Source organism: Chaetodon trifascialis, chromosome 15 (genome assembly GCF_039877785.1).
Source record: "Chaetodon trifascialis isolate fChaTrf1 chromosome 15, fChaTrf1.hap1, whole genome shotgun sequence".
Lineage (NCBI taxonomy): Eukaryota > Metazoa > Chordata > Actinopteri > Chaetodontiformes > Chaetodontidae > Chaetodon > Chaetodon trifascialis.
The window spans coordinates 17,937,880-17,954,789 of NC_092070.1; the positions used below are offsets into that span (position 1 = coordinate 17,937,880).

At 40.1% G+C, this 16,910-nt stretch overlaps 1 protein-coding gene across 1 annotated transcript in view; it reads right to left on the reverse strand.

The window, feature by feature from the left end:
- Nucleotides 1–4,429, reverse strand: part of adgrl1a (adhesion G protein-coupled receptor L1a) — an 89,203-nt gene extending 84,774 nt beyond the window's left edge. Inside the window, exon 1 of the mRNA XM_070982023.1 lies at nucleotides 3,687–4,429. The gene's annotated coding sequence lies outside the window, so the exon portion shown is untranslated. The remainder of the gene's footprint in view (nucleotides 1–3,686) is intronic.
- Nucleotides 4,430–16,910: the final 12,481 nt, after the last annotated feature.

Here is a 16,910-nt window from a genome sequence, read left to right on the forward strand (position 1 = left end):
CCCTTACCTATGCACAAGAGGTACGTAAGCACACAGCAGCACCTCATGAGACACTATAAAAAATGCATGCATCCTAGCACTGCCACATCCATCACTGGATACCTCCAACTCAATGAGATGGTACAGGTTAAAGAGAGCTCACTGATCACCCACTAAAACCAGACGTTTTGAATCTTCAGCCCCCTCTGATAATAGTATCAAACAATGCATATCCATTTTGTCGCAAATGTCAGCAAATATGTAATGATGGGGTGGCAAATGCCGTTCCAAAATTGTTGCAGTAAAGGTCGAAACTAGTAGCGCAGTTATCAACATAATTTTGAGTGCGATGTCAAAATGACAGTTTGGAAAGAAAAAAAAAGGTCAAAAATCAACATCAAGTTATCGTTCGATGTTGCGAAGGGATCTTGCAAATAATCTACCGAATTATATTAAGTAAATATGGACCGCGAACATGATTATACAAAATAAATTCAACTGTACAGTGGACCATGAGATACCGGGGCTCGGCACACTAGCTTGCAAGGCTTGCAGTTCTAATCGGATATCATATCAGCCTTTCATCATCAAAATGCAATGATGAGATTACATTTGTCATCATAATATACTGCCGTGCCAGTGCACTGCCGCCGAAAATTCTCCAATCACTCCCTCCTGCAGGTTGAACAAATTTACAGTGGCAGCACATGTGCATCTAAATGTGTGTCAAGCATGCGTGTGTGTGTGAGCGAGCATGTGTGAGCGAGCGTGTGTGAGCGTGTGTGTGTGTGTGTGTGTGTGTGTGTGTGTGTGTGTGTGTGTGTGTTAAGACCACATCAGCCAGTATTTGGATATTGCTAAATGTATGGGAGTGCAACAGTTTGAACTTTACATCAGAATTTGAAAATTATTCGAAATCTACTATTAAACATAGACACAGGATCAATGTTGACAACTGCAAACCTTTATGTACTCGCCAGAGTTTTCCCGCCAAACAAACACAAAAAGAAAGACGACGGTAAAAAATGAGATGGCTACATGTTTCGAGCCATGTCGTTGCCGCTAAATGTATGCAGGTTTATCTTCACTCTGTCACTTTTGCATAGTGTGCTAAAAATGTTGTGCATAAGAATTTCAGCAAAACCTATGAGTTTAATCATCTGTGGAATGCTGGACAAAATAGAAAATTTAATAAAATTTAAATCTCAAAATAGAAAATATGATTGAATTGTGGATTTGGTGAATTCTTACAGCCATGGCACAGCATGAAGTCTGTTATTCCCTGCCTTCTGATTGATGTTATTTGTTACCCCAAAGCCCATTGTCAACTGTAGAATAATGTGTTACCACTAAAAGCCTCACTCCTTTTCATTTCACACCATCCTATGGATTAAAAGACCAGTGTCCTTCACAAGTTAAGGACAAATCTCCACGCAGTATCAAAATCAACAACCTTTTATTGACAAGTACCATTTGATTTGTGTCCCTGACGGCAATTAATAGCCACGCTGGGAAAACGGAGGCACTGTAGACAGTTGTCATGATACAAAAAGCGTTCAACATCTTAAAATCCGCTGAATGTTATTCGCACATTATTCTTTGAACCAGCAGATGCAATACATTTAGCTGTCCCGAGGGTGTGAAACATCATAGGTCATTTTCTGAAATTCATATCAGTGCTGTATCTCTCTGCTTATTTTCTATTAACATATTCATTTAGTCAGCCATGTCAAAGAGCTACAGGGGGTACATACATATTGCAGAAAGGAGGGAGTAACAAAGATGCAAAGGAAACGTAAGAGTATTCACTTTGAGGACAGAGCACTGTTATCCTTCTACATAAATATAATCTGTGTGCACATGCACGCATGCATATACACTGTATATGAAAAGCACGAGATTATGCATTTGTCTTGTGCACACATGAGCACCAAACACACATTTTATTAAAACTAATGCATTTGATAAATCAGAATAATTTGGTTATTCTGCACAAAGACCGCCAGGCACGCGCTGTATACCGTATTTCCTTCACAACTAGTGCCTTCAACAGAATAATATAGTCGTCGAATCCTGATCACGGTGTTGCAAAGCTTCCCAAAATGCTTAACTCTCGCTGAAATAAATCTAATTATGATTAGTGGCTTATTAAAAGTCTGACGATCATTAATGCCATGCAAACGTATGACTATTATTCACCCATTGAAAGCCGAGAATAATTTTTCTGATGGTGATGTGACACACAGACAAGGGGGAAATAAATCCTTCTGTCTTCCCGGGGAGAGTGTTTGGCAGTAAACCAATTCCAAGTCTGGCTTCTTGAACGCCCAGATAACGCAATCAGACAGTTGCAATATTGCTGTTTTACCACCTGAAGAATTTGAATTTCATTCAGCCCCTTCAGAATAGTAGACATGCCAATTTTTCCCCCAGAATTGGCAGGACAAACACAATGCACCCCAGTGAAATGAGGAAAAGGCTTACCAGCAGAAAATAACTTTTAAGGGTCTTACTTGTCTGCCTCCTCAGGTTCAATTTTATCATAATAAAACACAAAGACAAAAGGTTTAATTTCTTCCATCATAACTACAATGCAGGCTGCTGATGCCTTTTATTGGATGTTTTATTATTAAATTGGGAATTAGTTCAGCATAACAATATAAGGGAGATTCACCTTTCATCATATGAACCCCTCAACTTTACGGGGTCACATTTGATCAAATTTGGATATATGCGTGAATTTTTCCTGCTGTTGTTTTATGTTGTACCGAGGTGAGAAATGTATTATTCAATCTTCAGCCTACCAGGATGGCCATATGCATTCTCTAATTGGGACTGAGATAAGTTAAATCTGAGAGAAATTAAAGCATATCTCTTTTTTTGGGGGGGGGGGGGGGGGGCTGGAACATTCCTCAAGGACTCCTGGGGCTCCCCAGACCCCTCTGAGAGCAGCTGGCCTATACGCAATGATTTGAGGAGGTACAGGATTAATGGTGTAGTCTGGGACATGGGGGATTGGGCAGCATAGTTCACTTTGAGGCTGTACACTTCGCTCTGATGCATTTGTTCCTCTAATAGTCAATGAGGTACTTAAATTCTTCCTCTCTTGGACGGAACTTGCTCACATAAAAAGAGGAAACAGTGAGAGGGATGCTGGCTAAAATCACATCGTCAGCATCCCAGGACACCTCTTTTCCTTCTCTACTTTTTCTGTTAAGGGTGACACCAAACGATAACGTCCAGGAAAGAATTATTTCATCACGTACATTGGCTATTTACCAGCCTTGTAGTCTGCCTTGCTTTTTCCAGTGTCACCTGTCATTTGCCGAAATGGAAATTTCCTTTAATTGGACAAGCAAACACTCATTTGCTTCCAGACTGTATCTATTAATTAAAATTGCCAAAATCTATTACTGTGCAGGCCACGGTGCAATGCATAGGCCCACAAACGGGACTCTCAAATTCGACTAATTTAGAGCATCCGGCACGCATTTTAAATACGAGGCGACTGCTGTTGACGCACCGTAAACACGAACTCCGTATCTGTCAAAGCATGAAATATCAATAAATAAATCTGCTTACACGCCTGAACACCTCTCGCAGCCTGACACTGGAAGCCTGGATGGTGCACATCACACGCTATTACTGTCGCACTGGTATCACATGTATTAAGAACATACAACATGAAAACTGTGCTTCGGTCCTACCTTGATTCCTCCAATCTCCTTTTCCTTAATTGCTCAGTGTCTCTCATTCATTCTTGCTTCCCTCCTCACTTGCCTCCTTCGCCTTCTCTCCCCCTCTGGTTATTACTCGTTTTCTCCTCTCTGGTCCCGTCTTCGTGCGGATGCATAAGAATTAAAAATTAATAGCCTGCTATCTTAAAGACAACCCGACGAAAAACGAGAGAGGGGAAAAATCCACCCGCCTAAAAAATATGACACAGGCAGCGGGAGAAAATCCTCACGGACAGAGCAGATTCTCACGAAAATGCGCCCGTGTGGGCATCAAAATAAACAGCAGCGACGACATCACTGCCCTGCTTGAAAACAACAATGACACGCGAGTTACTACAACGTGACGGAAATGTGAAACTGAGGTGGCTTTCTAACAAAAGTCAAGTTGTAATCGTGTCGTCCGTCCGTCGCTGGTTTGATGGTGAGCATGTGAGCGAATGTGCCACCGTCGCAAAACGTCTGCGTAAGAGAAATCTGACTCTTGGATGTCTGATGTGAGTCTGTTCGCAGGACGCTTCTATTTTTAAACTGTCGACTCTTCGCCTTCGTGCGATCTAAAAGAAAGAAAGAAAGAAACAGCTCTACGGTGTGAAATCAGCCGTTGGAATTAGGATGGTCTACACAGGCCATCTGCGGTTATCATGTGCGTCCTGACGCACCGAGCGGATCACTCGTCTATAGTTTCCTTCTTCGTCGGCAGGCAGCGCACACTCTCATCAGGACCATTCACACGGTGTTTTCGACCACTGCAGTTCTGCATCAGGCCTATTACAACCTAGCGCATTCATCATTGCCTTTCACATACAGTTTGGTGGCATAAAGTCAGCGTCAGGACAGTTTTTATAACCAACCCTGACTTTAGGCAGGAAAAATGTGCCGCTGCTGCCCGCCCACTGGTTAAATTGCTTCCTCTGTATAATACTAGAGCACCTTTTTTTTTTTTTTTTTTTAAGTTGCCTCACCACGTGGTTTCCCAAGGTGGGGTTCAGGCACCATTAGGGGTCCTCGAAATGGTCATTTGTGACTGCCCTGTAAAATTAGTTATACTTTAATTTCACTGTTGTGCCTGAGATCAAAGACTGAATACTTGATTCACAGGTTAACTATCCCTGCTGTTATCTCCCCACTCATCGTGACATATGTTAATCTATTGATTCTGTAAAATGTGATTTCTAATAACAACTGATGTGGATTTTTTAGATATATGTTTTCTTTCAGATAAAAGGCAGCGCTTGAATACAAGAGTTTACAATCTGTGCCTTTGCTGTATCAACTTTAAAGGAGTGTTTCACTGAAAAAAAACAGACATTTCATAAGAGATTAAGTTGTTGTTGATGTTGCAGCATACAATCAGCATGATTGAACTTTGTTATATAAGGGCTCAAACTCAATCAGTCTGATGTGACGACACAGCTGAAGCTTCGCTGTTGGAGAGTGTGTTTCAAGTAATATTTTAAGTGAACATGCTCAGTAAATTCATAAACAAAGCTGTAAGTCGTGTGGGAATCATATACATGCAACCTTTCAGCTACAACAGCTCATCTGTATTATGAGACTTGTGGATTCTTAACTTAAGCGCACCACCGTGAAGTTAAATGTTTCTCAATGGCTTTTCATATTTTTTATTAGTTTAACAGGACTAAAGACAAGGTGTCTGACTAACGTCAAAGCACCGATTCTTAGAAGGGATAAAGTCCTTACAAGATAGCAGTTTGCAGCCCCTGTGCAGAGGCACAAATAGATTTTTCTAAAGATAATTTTTCTGTTACTTCCACTGACAGACAAGGTGCTGAAGAACCAAGTTGGAGGGCTGCACTGGGTTGAAGGAGAGTCATAAATTGGCAGTTCAGGGGCTCTTCGGGATGTTCACAGGTGAGAGCAAAAAAAGGAAATAATCTGAGAAATACAAAGCTACGAATAAGTTCAAACCCTTTACTGGAACACGATTTAGCTACTGCACAGCATGCACAAGATGCTCTATGGGAAGAGAGCAGTTTCAAGCCGAGTTGGAGCTCCTAGTATTGGAATTGGGTGTTACTCCTCAGCCTGCTGAAGTACCAGCATGCACCAAACTAGTAGTCAGGTTTCTCTCCTAGAGATATAAATAGAAAACTGGCCACAAGCCACTTTTATACTCCATGTTAAAATACAGTGGCAGTGCAGGCTGGTGCTAGTATGCTGGGCAAAGTGATTGACAGATTGATTATTCACTTAGCAGTGTTAGTAATTAGCTATCTTATTTATTAGCCAGTTATGAGACACATGAAAAGGGTATACATGAGTACTATACATAGTAGGTCTACATGCCATACACTGCACCATATTATGATATACTGTAAAGGTTGCATATCCTGTATTTCCATTGCATCATTTATGTTATGTATTGTACAACATTATATCATATACAAGTCATGTAAGCTATTATGCTTATCACATGCAATACCATACTACTGAGCACCAACATCACAGCACAGGAAGGAGGAAAACAGGAAAATTGCAGCACCAGGAGGAAGCAATATACAGTTATGATAAAATGTTATAGTGCAGCATACATTTAGATAAGTAGGTTCAGCACATTGAATACATACAGTGCGCGCACACTCATGCACATATCCAGAAATATAAGCGTATACACATCCATGAACACATACAGAAAATGTGTTAAGGCAGGACACTAAAGGTGAGCAGATGTTAACCATTTCCCCATTGATTACTTATATTAAGACACTATTTTTTTGTATCACAAGTTTCCTGAAAATGTATGTTTAAATAAACATAATCACACGTTTTTAGGAATGTTATCTAAATCAGGAAATAAACTGGCGAGTTTGGTGCATGTAAGTGCTTCTAAAGTGGACATTTCTGGCTTTTGAGAAAACAAACTTTGAAGGTGTGTATTGTAAAACTCCATAAATTTTTAGACAATAAATAAAAATAACACTACAGCTGCATGGGGTAAAAACATTTATATCAACATGAAACTTCCTCGGCTGATTACTTGTATTAAGACATTTATTTTTTGTTTTCAAAGTTTTCTGACATTTTAGGTTTAAATAGCACATGCAAATGATGCATTATCTAATCAAATGTGCATGAATTTGCATACTTTTTAAGAATACCTAAATCTGTGTTTTGGGTGTTTTCTTTCCACTAGTCTGATATAAGACATGGAAGCAAAATAACCCTCAAAACTGACCAGTGCATGATTAAAAAAAAAAAAAAAAAAAAAAAAGCCTTAAAGCAACATTCTATCCATATAGCAGATACATTGTCGCCTTTAAAGCAATACTGTGTAACTTTTAGAAGAATGGATAACTTATTAATTCACATACAAATAAAAAAGTGAATAAATTAGCAATAAAACAAACCCCTTCTCAGTTCAGTACACTCCCAGGTGTTGCTGTTACAGCCTTAGTTGGTCTGGTATGACCAGTAGTTTATGATGGCTAATGTTATTGTTATTGTTATTGTTAGCTAACTTTAGATAGATACCCTTGTTTGACTGACATTACTACATCAATCCACTGGCTTTATGACTCTTCTCTATTTATGTAACTGTTATACTATGTTCATAGACTTAACAAAAATAAAATAAGGAGCTAACACGGTACACCTCTCCAAGAGATGTTTTTACCATTTGTGGTTCTATTACACTCACTTTAAGTCAAGGCGCCTAATGTTGATGTCTTTAAAGCAACTGAAACATGAGAGTATTGGAAATTGAAGGGAAATTCAATGTGCTATTATCCTCCATTGCCGTTTGTGGACATTGCCATTGCTGTTCAGCAAAAGTTGCATAGTATCACTTTAAGGCAGATCTGTTGAATATTTTTTCAGTGCATCTTGTGTTTATCGTGGAAACTATTTTGCTGTATCTGTTTTGAACACACTAAATATATATTGAATTTTGAACAAATTGTTAAATTTTCTTTTCTTTTTTTTTTTTCTAGCTCTTCCTTGCCAAGAGTGCTAATAATTCTGGATTAATCCCAGGCCGTCTTTGGTCTCCTGGTGAACACAGGGTAGGCTACACTGCCAGATGAAATCATTCAACTTCCATATCACATGCAATAATTGCACCAGTGCACAGTGCATGTTGCAATTTTTCTCTCCTCTCTGAAAATGCCTTTGTCACTTTCTATTATGATAGCTAATATTGGGCTCTATTGAATGGGGCTCTACACGCCTTTGCCACTTAGCCTTCTGTCACACAGTACCTACTCTGTTATACTGCTCTCAAATCCAGTCAATTGACCTTCATGGGCCGCCTGACTCATTGCGCCAATAAACAGCTAGCATAATGTAGTTTGTGCTCCATGGCAGTCACACACTTTTTTCTTTTCAAGATGAGACATTATTCATTCAAAGTCGCAGTGCTCAGCGTGATCAGGGGAGACTATAGGCAAACCACATCACCTATTGTACAGAATGGACCACTAAGAAACAAATATGGACGGATTTGCGGCATCAGTTGATATTTTCTGAGCAGCTGTTCATCACATGCCGGTCTTTTAGCAACAACAGTGGTGACTACACATGATTAAGTGCTGATTGGCCTATTAAACCCAAGCAGTGGTCCCTTGTTACAAATACTGCAGGCCTCACAGCTTGATCACTGTACCCATTAATAATATCATCTAAGAAAGTAAAATGGTGTCAAAGAGGGGGCTGAACATTTATGTCTATTGCAGTGGTCTTAAAATACACTATAAACACAATTAATAATTCACATCTACACCTGCATAAAAACACTGATCATGTGCTTTCATCCACAACTTAAATCTTTTGCACATTTAGCATCGTTCCAAGCAGACGACTGTGATTGTCATTTTGCAGGAGCTCAAGATAGATAGTAGAGTACACTGTACAATCAAAGTTACATTTCAGGGTGACATCAAGTTGCACTTCTTTATTTTAGTATTCAGCATGGTTTTATTGTCTTGAGAGGCTCTCAAATAAATAGATGCATCTCAGGAACACACAGGAAGCTGTTAAGAGGTTTTTTTTTGGACACTGATCAAAAGTCCAGCTGTATTCAAAATAGACTTCAGTTTTTAGACACCACATCATAATTACTTCCCTGTTTCTCCCAAAGAAAATGATCCAGATAAGTGTTATGCAGTGGTTAAAATACACAGAGGATGGAAAAAATGAAAGGAAATCCAAGATAAGAGCCTGCCACTGTGCAGCTTTGTAGTGGTTTTGTACTAGTGTGTGGGGACGTTCTAACGCTGAATAAATTCATTCAGGCTCGACCATGACTGTGAAAATTTCAGTCATTGTTAATAATAATTCTTTTTGTTCACTTGTGTTCCATGTTGCATTTATATTCTCAATACAGCGATGTCATGCATGATAAGAGAGACTTTATCAACAAAGCATCAGTGGTCCTGTTTGCCTGAATATTTCTTGTTTTTCTTCTAAAAGGAGGGGGAAAATGGACTCATACAGCTGGCATATTTTAATTTGTTCTAGCTCATGTTTGATTAATGCCAATTTTTCCTAGTCAGAGCTCATGTTTATGCAGCACCATTATTTACATAACACCTTGCCCTATTTGCAAATAGCTCCTATTTTCACATTTATACAGCTTCTTGTTTTGCAGTGATTGGCAAATTATCTCCTTTACCACATAACACAAAATCATATTTTTCTTGTTAAGAGACATGTTATGAAAGTATCAGCGCATTTTGCTGTATAAAATAATCAGTACAACAGTATAAGATTTATATTTTTGCTTGGTTGAAATACAAAGCATTCCTTCAAAATACATCTGTGTAATACAAATCTCTATTACAGGATGCATCTTGTATAATATTGGTGGCTCATTAATTGACAAAATGCCTGCATTTGTTTTCTTCATGTTGCTCTGCTGCACATGAATAAAATCAATATCCTATTTATGCAGAAAATAAAAAGATTCTACTACAGAACCACCATCACTGGAGGAAGTCTTTCTAGTCTTTCATGCATGCCCTGTATATGCAGTGGAGTAGTAGGCCTGTAGGCGTAGATATGAACACAGTGAGCAGGAAAGGAAACTCTATTGCATTTCCAGTAGTGGAAGGGGAAGAAACCAATGAAAAGGGTTTAAAAGTCCAACAAAGCCAAACAGACATCAGTATTTGGAGCCAGAAAAGCGTTGGTGTAACACCTCAGCTTTTATATAGCAACCCTGTGACCGCCGGAGCGCTCTTCCCATCATGCTCTTTCCATTGGATGGATGTTCACAGCAAACGCAGCATTTCAGCATTTTCAGAGACCACATCCATAAAGACACCCCCCCCCTTCTCTCTGTCTCCCTCTCCCTGACTCTCCCTTTCTCACTCATTCTTGCTCTCTTTTTCTCGTTTTTACCCCCTCGCTGTGTCTCTGTGTCTCTCTTTCCCTTTTGCAATATGACATAGTCCATTATCTGCTCTTAGTACTAATTGGTGTATTAACGCCATGCTGTGGGTGACACAGTGAGAGAGAGAGAGAGAGAGAGAGAGAGAGAGAGAGAGAGAGAGAGAGAGAGAGAGACGCAGGATGAATATGGATGAGGCAGAAGCAGGGCGGCAGCGAGGCTCTGGGGGAGGCAAGTACAGAGTGATTCTGCGGGAGTGAGAGAGAATGGGAGACCAAGGTAAATCTTTTCAGCTACACAAGTGGTTAAGAGCAGCATGGCAAAATGACGAGTGAAGGGGGAAAAAAAGAAAACCATCCTGTAATGGCTTGCTTTTTTTTTTTTTTCTTTTTTTTCAGTTGGCCTTCTCTGTATCCCTTTCTATCCTGCTCTCACCGTCACCACTTTCAACCCAATTATCCACTCTCCCTGGCGCCACTGGCAGCATATGGAAATGTAAATTGCAGGCGAGATGTTTTTTTTTTTTTTCAAAAGCTGTAGAAGGTAAGCAGCTCTTGAGGATGGGGAGAGTAGGAGGAAGAAAAGGAAGAGATGACAAACAACTGAAACTGAGGGACCGCCTTTAGTCCCAATAGCTTGTCAGTATTGCTACTCTATCAGATACACAAATCCACCCACGAAAGAAAATTTAGCAGACTGAGGTTGATTTATGCTGCTACACACTTACGCACTGTGAAGCCAAAATAAAGTTTGTGTAGAACACGCATACTTTACAGCCCTGGCAACATTTTATATTTACAAATGTGACACGACGCTGGACACTTCCAGAGTGGGTAATTGAAACTGATATGTAAAAGTCTTCTATATATGAGCGCTCTCATCCTCAGGCCTGCACATGCCCAGTGCCGAATTCACACATTTAATTATAAGCACAGACTCCAACACAGTTGCACCAGAGAGGTACACTTCCTCTGTGCTTGAGAGGCTGTTCAGACTGGGGCCAGGATTTAAGCCCTCAGGCTGGTGAATAGTTGCTGAAGCTGAGGATCCAGAGATCAAAGGTGCTCATCTTCTCCCATGCATGTGACATTGAGACATGTACAGGCTGATTATTCAGATAAGCAGATCTATCCTCGGGGGTGGAGGCAAAATGGAGGCGAGTGTTTTGTTCATTATCATTAAGATCTGGCTTTTCCTCTGTTCACCTCTCTTCTCTCCACATGCTCATATTCCGCCCCCGCAGTGCTGATGAAGCCAACTTCTCAAATCCGCAATTTGCTCAATTATTTTCAATTATCCCGCCATCGCTGCTTCTATCATTCCCCTTGGTTCAATTGTGAGCAGAAATCACTTGTTGATTGACAGCAAAGGCCAATTAGAGGCGGGATGAAAATTCAAACCCCTACGGTAATTACTGCTGATTGGTGTCACACAGACATTTCGCAGGCCCCACCAACAGAACTGAAACCCTTGTACTGATAAATGTCCTTTTCACCATGCAGCCACTCTTGCCTTAACACGAACATACTGTACATTCAAAACAGATTCATGCTTGGGTAGTTTAAAGCTTGCAGAATTACACAATGATATGCCTTAAGATGTATTTGCATGCCCAAGGAAAACTGTGTTCTGTGAGAGCTTTCAAAGGGAGCGTTCAGATAGTATGAATTTCTATCTACCAAGAGCACCATGTCTGTGCGCCTTTAGCACATTAACTTCAAGGTAGTGCTGTCTCAAGGCTTTAGAAAAACTCACCAGCAGTGGGCACAGGAATCAATGATGAACTGCTTTTGAGCTCGACAGAGAGACCCACAAATTCAATATACCTTCAGCAGTTTTGCTGTCTGGGTTCGTCCAACATTTTTTTTGTAGCTTAATGTAGGGTAGTTCAAGCAAAATAGAAAATCAGTTACTTCATATATTTTCATTTTGCTGTGCATCTGTGGTTATTTTACGTTTTATTAGGTTTTGTACGCAGTAATCCATTTATTTCTTATTTCTGCAGCCGGTAATGAAAATTTAAAGTTTGACCTTGCAACTGCTTTTGTTTATAGTCGTGTTACAGTAGTGCCGTGGTCTACTGGGTTATTGATGGTTTGTTCTTTGAGCAGATTTATACAGCAGACAAATACACATAACACAGTCATCTCACAACAATGCCGCAAATGACTCAATTCAAAGTGTCCCTTGTGTCATTTTAAATGGACATTCCTTTAATATAGCTTCATTTGGTTTTACCTAAGGTTAATTAAACATTGGAAAGCGCACCCCTGCTTGGCTGTACTGTATCATCATAATTTAACGCAGGATATTTATAGACTTCAAGACCAAAATGAAGCCAAATGGAATATCTAAAATGACTAACACCATGATATATTTACTGAACACTGAATCATCACTGTTGAAATATTGTGATAATAATCACTGGCATTTTGTTTCAGGTCAAAATATAAAACATTTCCCATGACAACATTTTCTAGAAAGAGCTCGATGATTTAATGCATGTTTGTGAGATTTTAGAAAGCTTTAATTCATTAAGACCTTATTCGACCAAATTATACCAACCGATTGAAGAGAAATTTTGCCTTGACAAAAAAAAGGCATATTTGAAGGGAATGTACAAAAGGGACACAAGGTTTAATTCCTATTTGGTGAGTGATACGTAACGAACAAGAGCAGACAGCCGTGATCAGGCTGTGATGTTTCTAGCAAAGCTTCTCCATTCAAACAACACACAGACCTGTTGGTGCAGATATGACTAAAAACTCGTCCTGGCTGCTACAGCCAACATTTATTATGCCAAGTTATTCTCACAGATGTTGAACTTTTGGTTGTCTCTACTTTCAGATTTCTTCACTAAAACTGACTGAGAAATATAAAAATATATTTCAGACCTGAACCTTCAGAGGAGTGTTAGGAGTGCTAGCCTGTAAGAAACAGCTCATGGGGGCCACAGCTACTGACACGCACTGTTGTTTGTGACGAGTGGGCTGCCCATGCAAGCAGTGGTTACTCAAGACTCCCCTAATGACATTATGGACCTAATGAGTTTTAATTGGGAGGAGATCTTAACTTGCAGACCTAATTGCATCTGATTAAAGACAATATTAGTTTTACTGCTGGCAAATTGGTTGGGGTGGGTGAAATGGGGGAGGGATCGATGGTGTCCTTGTGGAAATATACTAAATGTCCTCCAAATGGTGATGAAGCCAAGGAACAAAAGCATAAGAGGAGGCAGGGCCAGGTGAAGAAATACTCAACATGCAGTGATGGCGTGTTAAGGGGAACTGTGGAGGGAGGGGAGGGGGAGGGATAAGATGAGCAGGACTGAAGGTTAAGAACTCATCCACAACAATTCTGTCTCACTAACACTGCTTTTAAAGACACACTCTGTGACTGTGTGAAAGGTACAGCTTTACGCTGAAGACAGAGGAAAAAATATAGGTGCACATACACATATCTCGCCTCATGATTGCTCCATCTGCTTCCCAACAGTTCTAACCAACACTTCCCGATAGCTCAACTGTTATAGCCTCATACATCTGTATGTATTTTTGGATATCACTCAGCTCAGTTTTCTCAGGAGTGGTACACTCTGGAGCAGTGAAAATCTACCCTTAAACAGAAGTTGTGTAATTTGTGTGATCTTCGACAGGTAGGTCAATATGTGAGAAAATGAACAGCTAATTCTCAAAGCTGGGAAACCAGTTAAACCAGTGTTCTCATCTCCGCTGTCATTCATCTTCATGGACTCATAATGTCTCGAGATTTAATGTCTAAATTTGCTTTATTTCCTGCAAATCTAAAAATATGGTCATATCTCCAATGAATTGTGTTAGGCAGTGTGTCTCTCTCAACAAAATTGGCCTCTTTGGTTCCTAAATCCTGCAGGACTTCATGGTCTTTGATGACATTGTCTTACCTCCTGAGACGAAATGCTTCTTCACAGAATCAAACCTCAACTGCTCAAAATCATAACACTAATGTGCAAAAATACTCTTCAGGGAAGGTTTATTATGGCTTCACTGATAGAGCTGATTTACTGTTTATGGCCCTTGCAATAACATTATTAATGAATTCAATAATTTGCATTTAAGATGACTTATTATGCATAAGTTTACATATTCCCGTGCATATACAGGAAAACATACTTATGCACATGTTTGCATGCACACAAACATACAGACATTGGTGGTGCAAATAAGAACGCAAACAAAAACACAAACAATGCTCGTTCCCTCTCCATGCCACCATAAATACGTGCCCTGGATCGGTGGTGATTTAAAGCCAGACACCAGAGAGTATAGTAAATTATGCGTGTATGAGGCTTCATTTCCTCCTCTTCTTAAGCACTTGCTTAATTGCCATTCTCACCTGAGCAATTGTATAATTTCCTTTATTTTTCTCCTCCTCTGCCCAGAATATGAGTCTATAATGAGCTGTGGGTGTCCCCCAAAGCTAAGCCTGGCGCCTTGAAATAGGTTTCACTAATTTACCAATTAGTCATAAGATACAATTAGTGTGCAAGTTCCCTAAGTCCATGAGTACCCCCTCCACTGGCCTCCCCACTTTGATTGTTCAATCTCTGCAGTGATCATCACTCCATTACTTGGCTTATGCTCTCGCCCTGCTTTGTTCAGCTTCGCAACGAAAGCAAGGTCCCACCTGCACTTTGGATATTACTCTAACCCTATGTGCCTCAGAGAGAATTGGTGAGGGAGTGGGAGTGTGTGAATGTGTCTACGTCCGCAGCTCTGGGTTTCTGTTTAAGTGCAGCTGGGACCGGTTTCACTGACCAGGAGGATGAGAGTTGGGGAGGGGAGGGGGGGCGTCTGGAGACTAGAAAACTTATGAGAACTGAGACAAGTTACCAAGAAGCAAAGTGAAAGTTTGCTGGAGGTGCAAATCTAATTTATGGTCGGAGAATACCGTGTTGTATTTCTCTCCTTGGTTTGCTTAGCTATTATAACTAAACCTGAGGACAAATAGGGAATATGAAAAAAAAAAAAAAAAACACACAACAAATACTAACGCTACTGCGCTTGCTGTTGGTTGTTATTATGCTGTGGGTGAGGCTCTGCTTGAACAGCAATCAATATGTGAGAGGTCATTTGTCAGTGTCTTCTTCTGTGCGAGGATACTTCTTTTTTTCTTCGTGGCAACACTGCTTTCCTATATGGGATTTCTTGAAATTGCGGTAAATTCCCTTTTGTTTTCATCATATCAGTCTTAGCATGCATTTCCGAGGGTCGGTGGTCTCAAGATGAAGCAAAATTACTGATTGCTGAGGGGAAATTAGGTCATTTGACATCAACACTAATGTAATAAATAAGAAATGTTCATAATATTGATGTCATTATCATTCTAATAACAAAGTTCTTAGGGCTAAAAATAATTCCCACTGCGCTGACCTTTAGCAGATTGGGAAAAGCTTGCAGATAATAGATGTTAAATAAATTAGATAGATTTGGCAACCACTGCAACGCTACCTATGCAGAAAGACATAGGCAAATCTGACATATTTATGAAACAGATCTTCGCACATCTTTGGCCATCTTTAAAATTGAAATTAGGGATGACAAAGGGACAGATGTATTGCTCAAGAACCTGATCATTTCTATGGAATAGTGCGACCAGGTTTTAGCTTCAGAGCCTTCTCAGTTAGCAGAGACTGAGGCAGGAGTCTTTGTATCGATTGCAGTCACCATGAGACGACACTTAGTTTGTGATCGCACCAAACATGTTTGGAGCAGTTTATTGTTCAACAGTGTATTTTTCATTTAGGCGAGCTAGAACGATGCCATTCAGCCTCCAAATAACAGCAAATAACTGCGCTGAGACTGAGGGAGGGCTAACTATGAGATAGGAGACACTCTTTATTATCTCTGCTTGCACAATTGTAGGCTCTCACAGTTTACAAAAGGCAACTGGCTAGTCACTTCCAAAGGATGTGTGCAAGATGGAGTACAGATTACACACTCTTCAGTCTTATTAATAATGATACACTTAGCACCACACAATGGAGCTCGCTTTTACACCCTTTTACAAGTGGTGATGGATCCTATTTTTAAAGTTGTAATCCTTCAGGTTTCCGTTCTGGTTGATTTGGCGACACTAATGCTGATATAAGAGAATGCGATTTAAAACTACAGCAAACACTCCTTGAGCAGAGGAGCAACTGTTGTGTCTCTTTCCGGCTCAGCCAAACAAACCCACATTGTTTGACAAAAGAAGTCAGTCAAAAACAATTGCAACCATGGTGCAGTTTTCCTCGTGACAGCAGGACAATGTATGGAGTTAGTTACCTTGCTGGTGTGTTGGAGTTTTGTAGCCTGATGCCTGCAGCTCTTCATCAAACACTCCACAATGGCTTCTCCTTCCTGTTCCATCACTCCCCTGCATAAAGTAAAGTCAAAAATGACCATTGGCATTTTTCACAGACCTGTTTTGATGAACTATCACTGTGACAAATACCCTACTTTGCAGTAAAAGCCACCCCATATTTCACTAATTGAATTTTAATGTGAAGCAGCAGCAGTAGGAAATGTTTTACGTTAACAGTAACAGTACAGCTCCGATACGGAGAGTCAATTGTAAACAGTGAGGCTGATTTCAATGACATGAAATTAAAAACAGAAACAGCGCGGGGGTGGCTGGCCCCAACACGAACAATGAACAACAAATACAATGAAATCTAATTAAAAATTTTAAGATTAGAACTTTGAGCACTCGTCTCTGGAGGGGGCACAATCCACAGAAAAATCTACCAGTTTGACCAAAGGCTAACATTAGCCGCTGGCCACAGCATAACAATTAAAATGTAGTGGCAAAAACACTAAGTGCTGAGC